Source organism: Eublepharis macularius, chromosome 11 (assembly GCF_028583425.1).
Source record: "Eublepharis macularius isolate TG4126 chromosome 11, MPM_Emac_v1.0, whole genome shotgun sequence".
NCBI lineage: Eukaryota > Metazoa > Chordata > Lepidosauria > Squamata > Eublepharidae > Eublepharis > Eublepharis macularius.
The window spans coordinates 68,879,025-68,894,877 of record NC_072800.1 but is presented as its reverse complement, the minus strand read 5'-3'; the positions used below and the strand labels follow the sequence as shown (position 1 = coordinate 68,894,877).

The following is a 15,853-nucleotide window of genomic DNA, read 5'->3' as shown; positions in this document are numbered from 1 at the left end:
ATATTTGCTTCTCCAGTAATGTTGTCATTCCCCTTTGCTCCCCCAAATCAATCACTGTAGCACTGCTTTCATGGCTTCATGTCAAAACACCCCCATAAAGTGAAAATGAAAATGAAATCCTGTCCTCAAGTCATAGTTGACTTATGGCATCCCCTGGTGGAGTTTTTATGGCAAGAGATTTACAGAGGTGGTTTGCCATTGCCTGCCTCTGCAACCGTGGCCTTTGTTGGAGGTCTCCCATCCAATTACTAAACAAGGCCAACCCTGCTTAGCTTCTGATATCTGACAGGCTCTCCTGGGTTATCCAGGTCAGGACTCCCATAAAGTGAAGAGAGCCTGATATAGAAGGCTTGGCACAGAAAGACGTCTTCAAGTCTGAACCTTCTTAGGGTAACCTAACATTCTGAAATAGGTATACATAGGATGACATTTTTATTGCACCTCAGTAGCCAGGCCATATTTACATCGCAAAATAGAAAAAAGGCCAAAGAATTAAAAGCATACCAGTGCACAGTAAGAAAAATATTAAATAACTTTGAGAACTACAGGCTCTCATGTACACTTGTACTGATCCTCGGGGGGGGGGGGACATCTCCAGAGGCAGCAAACTGGGGGAAGGTTCATCTTCCCTCATCTGAGTGCTCCTTTTATGTTCAAATTATTTAGATGTCTCCCATCTCCCATCTTGTATATGCAAACAAATGAAAAACAAATAGGCAAAGTTATGTCTAGCATGGCCCTTACTTCTGAATAAACATGCTGAGGACTGTACTTCAGAGATATATGAATATCTATGTTGTGCAAAAGTTGAGCTGTACAAGGACAAATTGAAATTACAAAGGAAGAAAACTGAGAGAAAAGTTTTGGTTGCTTGTTTACTGGGAATGGGAAAAGAGGATATGCATTTGGGTGGGGGGAAAGCCATCTCGACTATATTTTAACTGCATGTTTTAATTTGTAGGCCTCAATCTTGTATCTGTGTTCAAATTATATACCCGTGCCCTATCATACTGCTACAAAGCAACACTGCCATTCCAGCAGCAAAACAGTTAATGATTAAATCATGTTTTGATTTATAATAATGACAGCTAATGATATGCTCATGTTCATTCGTCCTTCCCTCGTCTCATGCTGTTTTAGAATGTAAGCTCCTAGGAGGCAGGAACCTATTTTTGCCCATGTAACTGTGAAGATGCCACAAGTGCTGAATAAATAATGGTGAACAGTTCTGAAACTGAAGCGGAAATAAATGCTTACACAATTCTTTTGCACTCAGCATCATAAAAGTGTTCAAATCTTCCCCAGTGAGCACAGACATAAGTGGCCTGGCCACTTAATTCAAGGGGGGGAATCCACTTGGGCTGGTGTCCTGAGTGTTCCCCTCCTGTGGAACTGGAGAAAAATAGCAGGGAGGCCCTCAAGTAGGGTTGCTAGTTCTGGGGCGGGAAATTCCTGGAGATTTGGGGTTGGGGGTTGAGGGGGCAAGGTTTGTGGAGGGGAGGAACCTCTAAAGGGTATACTTCCATAGAGTGCACCCTCCAAAGCAGCCATTTTCTCCAGGAGAGTTGATTTTTGTTGCACGGAGATCAGCTGTAATTCCGGGAGATCTCCAGGTCCCACCTGGAGGTTGGCAGCCCTAATCCCAGTCGCCTCTGAGATACAGACATAGCCTTGTCCCCACCCATCCACACAGTTCCTCTGCCCTGCGTGCCTCACAAGCTCCACTCACTCAGTCGGATCTATTGACACGCGTCGTCACGTTCCGAAGGCCTCCCAGCGTCTCTCTCGCTAACTCCACAGCGTCCAACTTTGACGGTTGCTAGGTTACACCATAGGAGGCGAAGCCCCAGAGCGCATGCGTCGAAAAAGCTTCCTGGATCTGTAGAGCTCGAGCAGGAGTGCTTGAAGCATGCGCGGTAGCGTCAGCCTCTGGAGGTTTTTCAAGTTTTCTGAGTCGCGCTGTTGTATTTTTATTCATCCTTTCCGTTTTTTCCTTGGAAACCTACCTCGTTGCCTCACGCCCACGTTGCAGCAGTATAAGGGAGCCGTAGATCAGAAATACGATCCAGTAATGGAGCCTTTACACCTACGTCCCTTCTGCAGCTAAAAGGAAGGGGCTGCATTATTTTGTTGTTTTTGCAAGGACGCTGGCTAGTTTCCAAACTACTGTTTGGATCTGCAATTGCTACGCGGCGGTATTGGGTTTGGCGGAGGTTTTTCGGCGTTTTAATCCCCATCTTGCACATTACGCTCTTAACACCCTCTCGGCTTGTTACAGTCTTCCCCTCCGGATGAATTGATTTCGAATAACATCCCCTTATTTCTTGTTTACAGTTACTCTCGCTTTGCTGAGATTTAAAGCACTGAACATAGAGACTTTCGCCCATTTACAACCTTTTGTCTCCGTTCCCTAAATTGAGCACACAAAAGAGGGTTAACATTGGGTATTTCTGCTGCTTAAGATCATTGGCTCATGGAGCTTCGATGGGAGAAAGGAACGGTTAACACTTTTCCAGCTGAAAAGGAGTGCAAGAGAGAGAGATGCTGAGGCTTTCCTTTGCATCCCTAGAAAGGATGTTCTTGAATATTCAGCATTCTGTAAGAAATGTGCATACATCATCCTTTGTCACTTCACTAGTTCCATCTCTCTTACCCCATCGATTTTTGTTGGCTGATAATTAATGTAGACTGTAGACTCTTAGGGCAGGTGCCTGTTTGTCCCTCTGGTCTTACTCTGTATTTAAGGATTATACTAAAGAAGCTATTTAAATAAACTCTGGGTAAAAAGAGAGAGGTGTGCCTTTGAACAGTGTTTTGCAGTGGTTAGAATAAGACTGAGGGACTTGGGTTCAAATTTCCCCTCTGCCTGGCTGGAAGCTCCCTATGTAACATTAGGCCAATCATTCTTCATAATGTACCTCACAGAGTTATTCCTTTAACTTAAGTTGTATGAGTTTTTATTGCCTTTTTTAATACTATGTTTAATAATTCGTTGATTTTAACTATTTTTACTTGTGGTTTTACTATGTTGTCTTGAGCAGCTTTCCTGGAGAGGAAGCATAGAAATATTCTATTTTTTATTTATTTATTTACGTCATTTATAGTCCGCCTTTCTCACTGAGACTCAAGGGGGATTACACAGTATGAGGTTAATACAATCAGTATCAAGTACATTTCAATACAATACCATAATGTAAACAGATACAAGTTTAAAAGACATAGCATTAGCAAGGATCCAAGACAGAGTAGAAAAAATACTGGAGCAAAACATAATTAATTCTAGGACTAACATTAGACAACATGGAGCGCTGGTTGTATATAGGAGTACATATTTAAAGCAGCAGATAATATAGAAGGCAAAAATAGTGAAGAAGTCTATGATCCCCAACTCATTAGTGAAGCATCTGAGACCCCATCCCTACAATACAGCCCTCCCATTTGAGTAAAAAGCCTTTTTGAATAGTTCAGTTTTGCATCGTTTACAGAAAGCCAGGAGAATGGGGGCTCTTCTGCCTTCCTCGGGCAGGTGATTCCACAGGATAGGGGCCACCACAGAGAAAGCCCTTGTATGGGCTGCTGCTGACTTCACCTGTGTGCAGCCCGGCACCTGCAGGAGACCCTGTTCAGATGAGCGAAGCTGCCATGGAGGAACATAGGGAGGGAGGCGGTCCCGTAGGTACACTGGACCAAAGCTGTGAAGAACTTTGTAATAACTAATACCTTGAACTGAGCACGGTAAATGATGGGTGGAGCCAGTGGAGCAACTGTAGGATAGGAGTGATGTTCATGCTTCTGCTCGTTCCTGATAACAATCAAGCTGCAGCATTTTGCACTAATTGGACCCTCCTGGTTAATTTAGATGGAAGACCAATGTATAGAGCATTACAATAGTCAAGCCTTGATGTTACCATAGCATGGATCCAAGTGGCCAGGTCAGCAGTGTCAAGATAAAAAGCCAGCTTCCAAGCTAGAGTGAATAATAATAATAACAACAACAACAACATTCGATTTATATATCGCCCTTCAGGATGACTTAACACCCACTCAGAGCAGTTTACAAAGTAGGTCATTATTATCCCCACAACAAAACACCCTGTGAGGTGTGTGGGGTTGAGAGAGCTAGAAGCTGTGACTGACCCAAGGTCACCCAGCTGGCTTCAAGTGGAGGAATGAGGAATCAAACCCGGTTCTTTAGATTAGAGTCCCACACTCTTAACCACTACACCAAACTGGCTGTCTCTGAGGTTGTAGAAAGCATTTTTTACCACTGCCTTAACTTGTTTTTCTAGTAATAACGCTGGATCCAGTATAACCCCTAGGCTCTTAACTGAGTCTGCAAGGGCCAGATGAACTCCATCGAAAGTGGGGAGTACAATGTCCTTCAAGATCTCTGCCTTTCCAACAAGCATCATTTCAGTCTTGTCTGGGTTCAATTTCAATGTGTTGTTTTTTTCTAATTAAATAAATAGTGTTTACTCCCTACCACCAATACTCCCTACCAACATTACCCATTTCACTTTTCTTTAGCTTCTTTTCAGGTTCGGATACTGTCACCAGGAAACAATCACCCCCATCTCTATAAAATAAAACCGCATTGAACAACAGCCTTCATCTCCTTACGGGGATGCCAAGATTTCACCTTCATTGCTCCGTAAACTCTGGAAAGATGAAGTATTTGTGGAATCTCATTCTTCCTCCGAGGAAACTATGACAATGTGCCTGAAGGCTGTCCCTTTTTGCCGTTACACCAGCCCTTTGAAATAGGTTAGCATGAGGCTGCATTGTTGGGGCAAGGACACCCAGCCAGTTTCATGGCTGCCCAGAGATTGGACCCCAGGACTCCCTTATCAAATCCAGCACTGTTACTCTGCCACATTAGTGCTAAAACCAGAAAGACCTATGAACTACACCTGTCTTTCTCCTTTCCTTGCCTCCCTAGTAAGCACACCGAATTCACATTTATCTCATGTTCATTCATGCACATGTGCAGATTCTCAGGCAGCCCCACAAAACTCCAAAGAATGCCACCACAGGCTCATATAAAATCCTACAACATAAACACCACATTGTCTGAAAAGAATGCCACCCCAGCTATAGCAGAAGTATCCATGATGTTCTGAAAACTAAAAGAAACATCCTAACCCTTCTGTTGCACTGAATGGTTGCCTGCCTCCCACTGAAATTCCGGTAGGGCAATTGTGCTAGTCAGTTGCAGCGTAAACCAAAAAGGATTCTTGTGGCACCTGAAAAGACCTAACGTAGATTCTAGGCCAGAAGAGCTTTAACCAAATCAGTTACTCTTTAAAGTGCCACAAGTCTCCTTTTTTCCCCTTAAGCTAGAAAAGTGGGAAATCACAATGATTCATAGCACATTGCAGTACCTATACAAAAGGTGGACTGTGAAATAAAGAGCAGTTACTCCTGCACATGTGCCAACTTAAAAAATGAAAACCATGCAACCTTATAGGACATTAGTGGGGAAAGGTTAGAATACCACAGCACCAGTATCCAGTTACTTAGAGATCATATTCCCTTCTCCAAGCAAGTATGCTTGCATATCCCACAATTTAAACTCTTTTGCTAGTCCTCTGCAGATAAGTTCCAAGGCAATGAAATGCCCTCAGTAATAGTAGAGTTATACCTTTATTAGGAACAGCTAAAACATCACAAAATGATGATTAAGCTTTTGAGTTGGACAGAACTATTTCCAGGCTAGATCACAATGGAGCAGGGAGAGGGAGAAGCTTGCACATGATAAAAATATCTCAGTATGCAATTTTCAAGTCTTAAAATGAAGCAGGGGAGGTGTTGCACAGATTTATTTAGGTTAAACTGTCCTCGGTACAAAAAAAATGTTTTCAGTTGAACTAAAGGCTACTGGGACAGAAAAGGGATGGCCACTCTTCTTTGGAAAATGCAGGTGCCAGCAGTTACTCACATCTGTCTCTAGCGCTAATAAAAAAATCCTTTTAGTACCAACCACTGTCTAAATAAGCTATATAACATCTTTGCTCTAAGACTATTGTAGAGTAAAATGGGATCTATATCAGTCCATGCTTTTATCTTTCTGGCTGTTACTGGCGGAGAGGCAAGGTAATCTATGAGCAAGACACAATCGTTACATTTACAGTGGTAGGCACTTCAGGAATGGTAGGCAGCTCAAAGCATCTACGTAGCCCAGTCCTTTTTCATTTCTATACACAGGGCTTTTCTTAGCTGGAACGTGGTGGAACGGAGTTCTGGAACCTCTTGAAAATGATCACATGGCTGGTGGCCCCACCCCCTGATCTCCAGTCAGAGGGGAGTTGAGATTGCCCTCCGCGCCACGGCGTGGTCTGGAGATCAGGGGGCAGGGCCACCAGCCATGTGATTATTTTCACCAAGGGTGATTTAAACTTTTAAAAACTCCCCTCTTGTTCCAGCTGCCCCAAAGTGACGTCATTGGTCCTGGGACCAATGCGCACATGTGCACGCGCACATGTGGTACCAGGGGCACCATCTCCTGCCAAGAGTTGCCCCCTGTGCTGGCAACCCACTGAGTTCTACCGCCTCTTTTCCCAGAAAAAAAGCCCTGTCAATACACAATATTATATTCATAGGCTCGCCCATCTCTGGATCCTTGATGAAGCTGTCTGTGGTTCTGTTTTCATCTCATTAAATAAGGAAATCAGAGGTTTGTGGTCTGGGCAAATTGTAACATTTTGCTGATAAATATATTTATGGAATTTTTGAACTCCAAACAAAACAGCTAATCCTTCCCAATCCAGCTGTGAATAATTGTGCTCATCAGGGGACAAAGTTCATGAGAAAAATGCTACGAATTTCTTAGACCCATCCTCTACCCAATGAGCCAGAACTGCCCTAATTCCATAATTCACATGTTAAAACTTTATCAGGTTGATAATGGACCGGTATATCTGAAGTTTTGATTTCTCAAACTCCTGTTCTGGAAATGCTCCCCAGTGCCATGTGACCCCTTTCTTAAGCAATGTGTTAAAGAGGCCAGAGAAGTGTTGACAGGTTAGATAAAAACTTCCTATAATAATTAAGCAATCCTAAGTAAGCTTTTAGCTCAGAAACGTTATTTGGTCTGGGAGCGTTCGAAATTGCTTGGATTTTGTCCGTCACAGGATGTAGCCCTTAAGCATCCACTTTATATCCTAAATAGATCACCTCCAGCTTCAGAAAGGGTCATTTGCTTCTCTTCAGGTGCAATCCTGCCCCCTCCAGTCTGTTTAAAACGTCCACCAAATTTTGTAAATGTTCATGTGTTGTGGTCCCCATAATTAATATGTCATCCAAGTAAATGACTACACGAGGAATCCCTTGAAAAAATCCTTCCATGGTCCTTTGAAAGATCGCTGGGGTAGAAGAGACTCCAAAAGATAAGCAATATTACCTGAAGAGGCCTTATGTCTTCATCTAGAACAAGTTGTTGATAGTTTCTGATAGTGATAACAACCAACCTCTTCTTTTTTGGGCGTAGAGTATTGTTCCAGCTGTGCTAACAGTCAATTTGTAATCCACATACAGCACCTAACCATCTGGTTTTAACACAGGTACAATTGGAACTGCCCATTCTGAAAACTTTACAGGCTCTATAATACCTGCTTTTAAATACTCTTTCCAACCCCATTTCTACTTTTTGTCTCATTCCAAAAGAAACCAATCTTGGTTTACAATAACAAGGTGTACTGTTTGGTTTTATACATATTCTTGCACCTAATTCTTCCTGGAAAACCTCTTGGTGCATCTTCTATGAAAAATCCCTTCTCCAGATTAAAAATCTGAAACTGTTCATCAAAGCTTAAACCCAAATCAGCTAAGTATCCCCTTCCTAGTAAATTGGAACCACTGCCTAAAAGTACTACCAGTGGTAACAGTTTTTCTTCCACCACATCTGTCTGCCTCACTCACTTGGTGGTGGTGCCTCCTCCTTTCTTGTGTTGCCTATATATGGGGTTGCTAAGCAACCCCTCAAAATGGTGGCTGAGATGTGACATAGTGTAAATTCTTCTGTAAATTGAGATTTGGGGGATTTTGAATTTTTCTGTAAAGCTGCAGGATTTGAGTCCAGTGGCACCTTAGAAACCAACAAGATTTTCATGGTGTACACATATGAGAATCAAAGCTTTCTTCTTCAGTCTCATGTCTGAAGAAGGGAGCTTTGACTCTCGAAACTTTACATCTTGAAAATCTCATTGGTTTCTTAGGTACCACTGGACTCAGGTCCCATTGTTCTACGGAAGATCAACACGTCTACCCACTGGAAACTATTCTGCAAACCTGTGTTTGTAAATTTAAAACATTCTGTTGCCCAATGGGGTCTCCTTGCAAGTTGGGGGAATTAGCATACAAGGAGATGCTGCAATAGGGGGTAACTGTGAGATCTTCCACCAATGTATACCAGGATCATTCCCTTAGAAAACTGCCAAGTAAACAGGTTGGTGTTCAACAGGAAACGTTTGTTTATTAACATAGCAAACAGAGCAAACATACAGAGAACATACACACAGTATACACCCAGGGCTAACTAGGAAAACTGTGAGGAAATGGGAAAGCAGTTTCAGGGAGGGCTATAGTTTTCAGGGAGGGCTACCAGTTTTGAAGAAGGCGGTCTGTGGAGGAGTAGCACTTCACGGAAAAGAAGGGAGGACTCAGATGTAATCTGAAGGTGCATCCACAATACACAGACTGCTATGGCTGAGGGCAGCCCAGTTATAGTAAAATGTACCCCGGAGAAGAACTGTGTCTTATGCCCCCCAAATGGCTGTCTCTGGAGGTGAGACATAACTATTAAGGTTGTATAGCTAAAAATATTGCTTGCTGACCTAGTAACTATCAGATAGGGAGTAACTATCAGATTTGCTGAATAGCCCTTGATTAGGTAAAGGGTGGAGGAAGATACTGATGGGGTTAGGCAGGGAGGTGTCTCAGGAAGCCTCCCTCTCCAGGGCATGGGCACAGCCCATTTGTGACTCACATTCTGGTAATTTTCCAGTCTCCACACAAGGGGCTGGCATCTGTTCTGCCTGGCTGGGCAGTGCTTTTGTGCTTATATCCATAAACTGTCCTTCTAGTATCAGGGCAACGTCTGACTGCTAACAGTCCCATTCTCTGTATGTGGCACCATTGTGTTGATTTTTTGATCTGCATTGTGGGCCATGTTCAGAATTAAAAATACAGGTTGTGGACTTACCAGTTCTTTCTGTGTTTCAGTTTTACAGATACAAACATTATTAGTGTGAGACTGTTAGTATTTGGAGGGGACCATGCTATCTGAAAAGTTGTCAGTAACTCCTATACGAACTTTAAGGATGAAGATCTTTTTCAGACCCATCGTTGAGTGCTCATACTTTCAAACGTAAGCTTTTTTTAAACTGGAATGCGGGGGAATGGAGTTCCGGAACCTCTTGAAAATGGTCACATGGCTGGTGGCCCCGCCCCCTAATCTCCAGACAGAGTGATGCAGAGGGCAATCTAAACTCCCCTGTCTGGAGATCAGGGGGCGGGGCCACCAGCCATGTGACTATTTTCTCCAAGGGCAACCCACTGAGTTCCACCACCTCTTTTCCCAGAAAAAAAGCCCTGGAGTTACTACCAGGGGCAGGGCATGTTGGGTGATGGTTGTGGCCCTTTGGATGTGGAGTTCCCTATTCCTATTCAACTGTCATTGGCAGTGATAGCTTTAAAGCATCAAATAAAGAGTTTTCTTTGCCTAGATTTTAAACATTTTTACCAGCTGCAGTGGTTATTATATGACATTCTATTTTATGAATTGTTTTATCTTTGTCAATGTATTTTTAGCTGTGCTGTAAGCTGCTTTGAAAAGCCAGCTATAAATATTTTAAATGAATTAAAAAAAAGAAACTTTTTAACCTCCTTCTAGAATTCCTTGAGTGAAAGTCTTTTTCTGTCTCTTTCTTTCATGGAGAGAGGGAAAAAATACCCTGAATGTTTTATGAAACAGCCAGCCAGTTCTCTCTGCCCAAGAATCTATTAAATAAATAGATCACTGAAAGAAAACATCCTGGTTCTCAGCCCATTCCCCTGAGGTAACTGTTCAGAATTTGCGTTTGACCTGATGCTGTTGACAAATTAGTAGCCTGAGTCAGTTTGTATTAGGCAAAAGGATTCATTGCATTTTCTCACAGTAGAGTCATATTTCTGTGTGTGCCAACAGAAGAAAACAGCACATGACAATATGACTGGTTTTGTTGCATATACTATGCATATACACTGCTCACTCAACACTGTGAGGCACATAAACAGTAAGGAGTCTATGTCTACTTAAAATAGAGAATCAACTGCAATATCTGACAATTAGCAAAGTTTCCCATTGACTTAATGGGAAAAGGGAAATATATTAGGTTAAGTTGGCAACATAAATAATACAGTCCTGCTGTAGCAGCTACACTGGGGTACTTTTAATTTGTTCCTTTTGCAAGACAGGAGGGGGCTCATGTGGTACAAGAGTCTTTCTGAGTTGATGGATCCATGCAGAAGACCTTTTTGCACATCCCCAGGGTTGCAACATTTGGCTTGGAAGTTGTCCGGGGATGAGCTGGCCACACACCCCGGACTTGCCACAGCTATGGCACCTGGTGCCTGCGAAAGACATACCACTGCCACAGCAGACAGAGAGGGGGGGATGCCAGGGCCTGGGGGAGCCACAGACAGGCAAGAAGGCAGCCCATGGATGCCAGGAGAACTGGGAGCAGCTGCAAACAAGCCCCAGACCTCTCCCCAGGCACAAGACACCAAAGGGCAAAACACACACCCAAACAACCAAGTAGACAGGCCAGAAATCCTCCCACCCAGGCACACATTGGGTGGAGCCGGCAGGCAGGGCGTCAGGCACACAGAAATGCCACCTGCCCAGGGGACCTGTCTCGCTGCACAGACACTCTTGGAGAGGAGGCTACCAGGCCGCCTTGCCTTTAAAAGCCCTGCCAGCCCCATCCTCCAAGTAGGGAATAAGGGGAAAGGGAGAGGCTGGAGCCAGGGAGAGACACCTGGGAGCCTCCCTAGCTGGCCCAGATCGGAAGCAATCAGCCCAGGAGAAGAAAGGTGGAGATCAGAGCAGGAGGGACACCTGGAGGCCTCCCCAGCTGGCCAAGATCAGGGCCGTTTTCACATGGGCAGAAATCGTGCAAGTCTGGCGAAACGAATTGCTTACCAGCTACCTGCTTCATCATGCCTTGTCCTGCATTGTCCCGTATCGTTCTGCTCCCAGCAGTTCGCACGGGCATCAGAAATCGCAGGGCAGTGGGCGGTGATTGCCCCCATCACAGTCGATGTTGGGGGCCTCACCGCCCCCTATCTCCGCCTTTTTTGTTTGTTCGGAAACCGAGTTTTGCATAATTACTCAATTTCAATAGGTAAATGTGGCGCTCCTCCAACAAGGTGGCTTGTGATAGGTCTGTTCATTTGCCCGCGAATTTCTCTCAAGGGCTATTGGCTGCACTTGTTGGTAGGTGAAAGAGTTCCCTGAATGACTGTACTTTCCAAAGTGCTTAGTCCGAGAAATTGACTCGAACCGCCATGACACCCGGGAGAGAACTTTTCCTTATGATGGCACAATTGGTGGTTTTCCTGCTGCAGAGCTCAATGACGCTGTGCCAGGCACACCTTTGGCACATTATGAGGAGGAGAAGGGCTGCAGCACTAATGTTCCACTCTACCCATCTGACAACCATGTGACAAATGGCGTATGTCCCCCACGTACAACAAACAGGAACACAACAGCGTGAATGTGTTTCTGCAGAGAGCAAAGGGGTATCCACCATCTCTTCAGAAGCGCAGAAGCAACTTTTTTTAGTTTTGCACACTCCAACGAGCACTGATCGTTCCCTTTCCCATGTCACATTACTAAGCAGCCCCCCCCCCAAAATTGAGGATGCCTCGTCCCACAGTTGTTCAATGGCAGCTGCGACATGCCATTGACCTGCTGGGGCACTGCAGACTCCACCATTTTGCGGTCACCCAGGGAAACTCTCAAGAGCAGAGAGTCCACCATTCTGTTGGTGCCCAAAAGCACATTGCTCAGTAGCCAGTGATCAGAAACTCCCCATTGAGTTTCACAACTGCGCAAAGCAATTCTATGTTTTTTTTTAAAAAACAGGGACTGTCACACGAAACAGACTTGTGTGACTCCGCCATTTACCGGGGTGCAAGGGATACTAGAAAGTCAGTGTAATCACCTCTGAATAAAATTTCAGTGCTTTAATTACATAAAAAACACATCTGAAACCGGCTAGCCCATTGAAACATCATAACAGGGCAAAGTGTTTCCTCTTTTAAAAAAACTCGGCCAGCTGACAAAGACAGGCGGAACTCCGCAATTTGCCAGGCACCCATGGTAAATAAACAAAAGTTCAGGTATTTCAGTGCAGAAATCTGTCTCAACACATTTAAATTTTTGCATAATATGTCGTGGGTCAGCCTATTGAAATTGTGCAATTGCGCAAAAGCAAAAAAAAAAAAAGTTTGGACTGCCCGCCAGCAGGAAACGGAAAAGCGGGGCGGGCTTCCACAATGGCGAAACGTTTCAAATAGTCTAGAATTGTCTTCAGAAGTCTCCACCAACTACTTATAAAGTGGAACGAAGCGAAATAAATGCAAGCGGGATACAACAGGTATTGTCGCGTTTGAGCAGTAGAATAGCGACAGTATGTGCTATACTTAAGCCCATGTGGAAATGGCCCAAGAACAATCAGCCCAGGAGAGGAAGGGAGGAGAGCAGAGCAGGAAGCCCCATATATAAGCAGGCTTGGTAGGGATCCAAGGGTGGAGAGTTGAGGAGTGGATAGAGAGAGAAGCAAGCATGTAGTGTTGAAAGCAAGCAGGAGGAGGATGAGGACGAGGACGAGGACGAGGCTGTGTATGGAAGGGAGTGAGAAAGGAGGCAGCAGGCAGTCAAAGCGAGGGAGTGGAGAAGAGGGTGCGTGGGTGATGTATACCCCTTTCCGGCCACAAACCCAATGCTGGCGACGAGCCTCAAGGCAGCCTCCCCGAAGCACCCACCAGGCACGAGAGTGCCCCGTGTGGCGGTGCCCCAGCTGAGGCAGAGCAAGGCCACTTACCAGAAGCCCCAGCAAGACGCCAAGGGACCAAGATGGATGACATCATCATCTTTGATGGTGAAATCCAAGGAGGCCTATCCTACGAGAGGAAACATATGAGTTCATGCTTACATGTTGTTATGGCTCAGATGACTAAAACTATTGTGTACTGAGCTTGGAGCTCAGAATGATTGCAGCCCAGAGTGATTTTAGCCAAAACAATGCTATTTATTGCAAGCCAGAACAGACAGACAACAGCAGACCCTACTCACTATACACTCCCTCAGACTGAACAGAAGCCCTTAATATATACAGAGAAACCCCGCCCGAAGAATAGCTAGCAACCAATAAGAATGTGTACTTTACAATACCATCATTTGCATTAACTAAATACAATGTATAAGATAGGCAGGCCACTGACTGGTCTTTATTTAAGACTTCAGAAAGTACCCAATGAATGTGCATGTGAATGTACCCAATGAGGATTAAGTGCAGGCAATGTAACCAATGAGAATGAAGTGCGTTAGGAACCTTGACATAACCTGAAGCTAACAGTGCATAACATTCAATACAGTAATTACCTTAGAGACCTCGTTTGGCCTAACTCAGCCTAGGGTCGCCAGCCTCCAGGTAGTGGCTGGAGATCTCCCGGAATTACAACTGGTCTCCAGGCCACAGAGAACAGTTCACCTGGAGAAAATGGCTACTTTGGGGGGTGGACTCTATGGAATTATGCCATGCCAAGGTCCTTTCCCTCCTCCAAACCCACTTTCTCCAGGTTTCTCTAGGTTTCACCCCCCCCCCCCCAGATCTCCAGGAATTTCCCAACTTGGAGCTGGCAACCCTAACTCAGCCCAATACACAACAAAAACAATCGTTATTCAGTCCTGTCCCCCACCCCCACCCCCACAAGAGAGTCAGGTCTGTTATCTCAGTTACCTTTTAGGATTGTGTGACCCCTCACATAATGTTTCACACTCAGGGGAGTAAATGGTAGTCTTCTTTATTTCCCAGTTATTCTTTAGCAGACTGTTTTGACATTTTGTTTGGAACATGGAAATGCTGGGATAAGGCTTCATTCAAGAAATTTCCTGCTTGAAAAATACTGTCAGAATTCAGTTCTTCTGATCTGTTACTCATCTGAAAAATACAAAACCCAAATTGATACCCAAGAGCATTAGGAGAAAACACTCACGCAGCCCAGATCAGATGCTAAAGCTTTCATTGCAAATATATTTCATTTTCCCCACAAGCTGAACGCAAGGTAAATTCAGAGGTGTCAGTGCTTTCTGAAAACCATTATATTTCCATTTGAACAGAAAGGTCCCTATTTTGTATATGGCATGTTAAAGGTGGCAAGTAAATTAACACCAAAATTGCTTCCATATCGTGACAATTTCCTGTGTTCCTTCTATTGCTACTGCAAATGGAGAGGCATTCACTGCAGCAGTGGATTATGTGTACACTTTCCATATCTCAGTCCCCTATAGCCACCCCACACACACACACACCACTGGAGGACGCTTTGAAGATTTTAAAAGAAAATCAGTAATTAACATAACAATATAGTGATTTATCAATTAGCTTTTTTTTTAAAGCCTGAAAAAGAACAGTGGTGGCATGGGGCGGTTGGATGATGGCAGCCATAGGAGACTCAAAGAGCTGCCTCAGACCCTTAGTCAAGCAGTCAGAACTGTCTACTCAGACGCAGTGGCTCTCCAGGGTACCAGGATGAGGTCTTTCTTATCACTGAATACTACTACCTGAACCTTTTAACTGGAGTTCACAGGGACTGAACCTGGGAACTTCTGCATGAGGAGCAGAAGCTCTACCACTGAGCCACAGACAACCAAAGCAAGAGAAAGGGTGATGTGGGCAGAAATCCCTTCCATATGACATGCAAAGGCACCTTGACATCAGTCTTTCCCAAGAGATCACACAAAACCAAGTTTGGGAAGGATTTTAGAAAAGTAGGAGAAAACATGGAAGCAGATCCAAAAGAGGATGTTGTTGTGTGGATTCTCCCTAAAGCAGCACTGCGGTAAGGAAGCTAAGACAGAGCAAAACATCTGGGTGGAAGCAGCCAATTCCTTGTGTGGCATAAATATGTTACTGTTTGCCAAAACTTTTTCTAGCGTTCATAATGTGGTTTCTCTTTTTGTGTTATTTCTCGTAAGTTCATTTTAAATCCATTTTTGGAGTGCCTTGGTTCCTCACTGAATGCCACAACAAAACAATTCAACAGCACTGAAAACTGATGTTCCCTTGTAAATAACCAAACCCCAGGAGTTCCTTCTTGAAACCATTATGAAGGGTAAACTGGTATGTTAATCCCACATAGAGAATGTTTGGTTGAGGATGAAATTAATTTTTCCCTTAATAATAATGTTAATATTCAGCTTTAATATCATGCTTCTGAATGTACGAAGTGTTTCATGTACACTGTCTTCTTGTAATCCTTTTAACAACCCTAAGACAGGCCAGTAATATCATTTCTGCTTTACAGATGGTGGTTTGAGACTGAGAACAGCTTACCTAAGAGCTCCTAAAGAGTTTGAGGGACAGGATATGTTCAAACCATATTGTGTCTTCCTGATTCATACATCAGAATTTTTTTCTTAGCATCCTTCTCTGTGAATTTTGATTGTAAATAGGCACTTATCTCAAAGATCTGACATGCATTTTATTTGATTTCAACGTTTGATACTGAAATATTACTTAATACTTGACAGGGCTATTATTAACAACTATGGATGGCAATTTGATCTAACATGTTCAGGATCTCAATA

At 43.9% G+C, this 15,853-nt stretch overlaps 1 protein-coding gene across 1 annotated transcript in view; it reads right to left on the bottom strand.

Annotated features, from left to right (window-relative positions):
- ARMC3 (armadillo repeat containing 3) overlaps window positions 1-1,805 on the bottom strand; it is a 75,291-nt gene extending 73,486 nt beyond the window's left edge. The window contains exon 1 of the mRNA XM_054991486.1: window positions 1,730-1,805. The gene's annotated coding sequence lies outside the window, so the exon portion shown is untranslated. The remainder of the gene's footprint in view (window positions 1-1,729) is intronic.
- Between the last annotated feature and the right edge of the window lie 14,048 nt (window positions 1,806-15,853).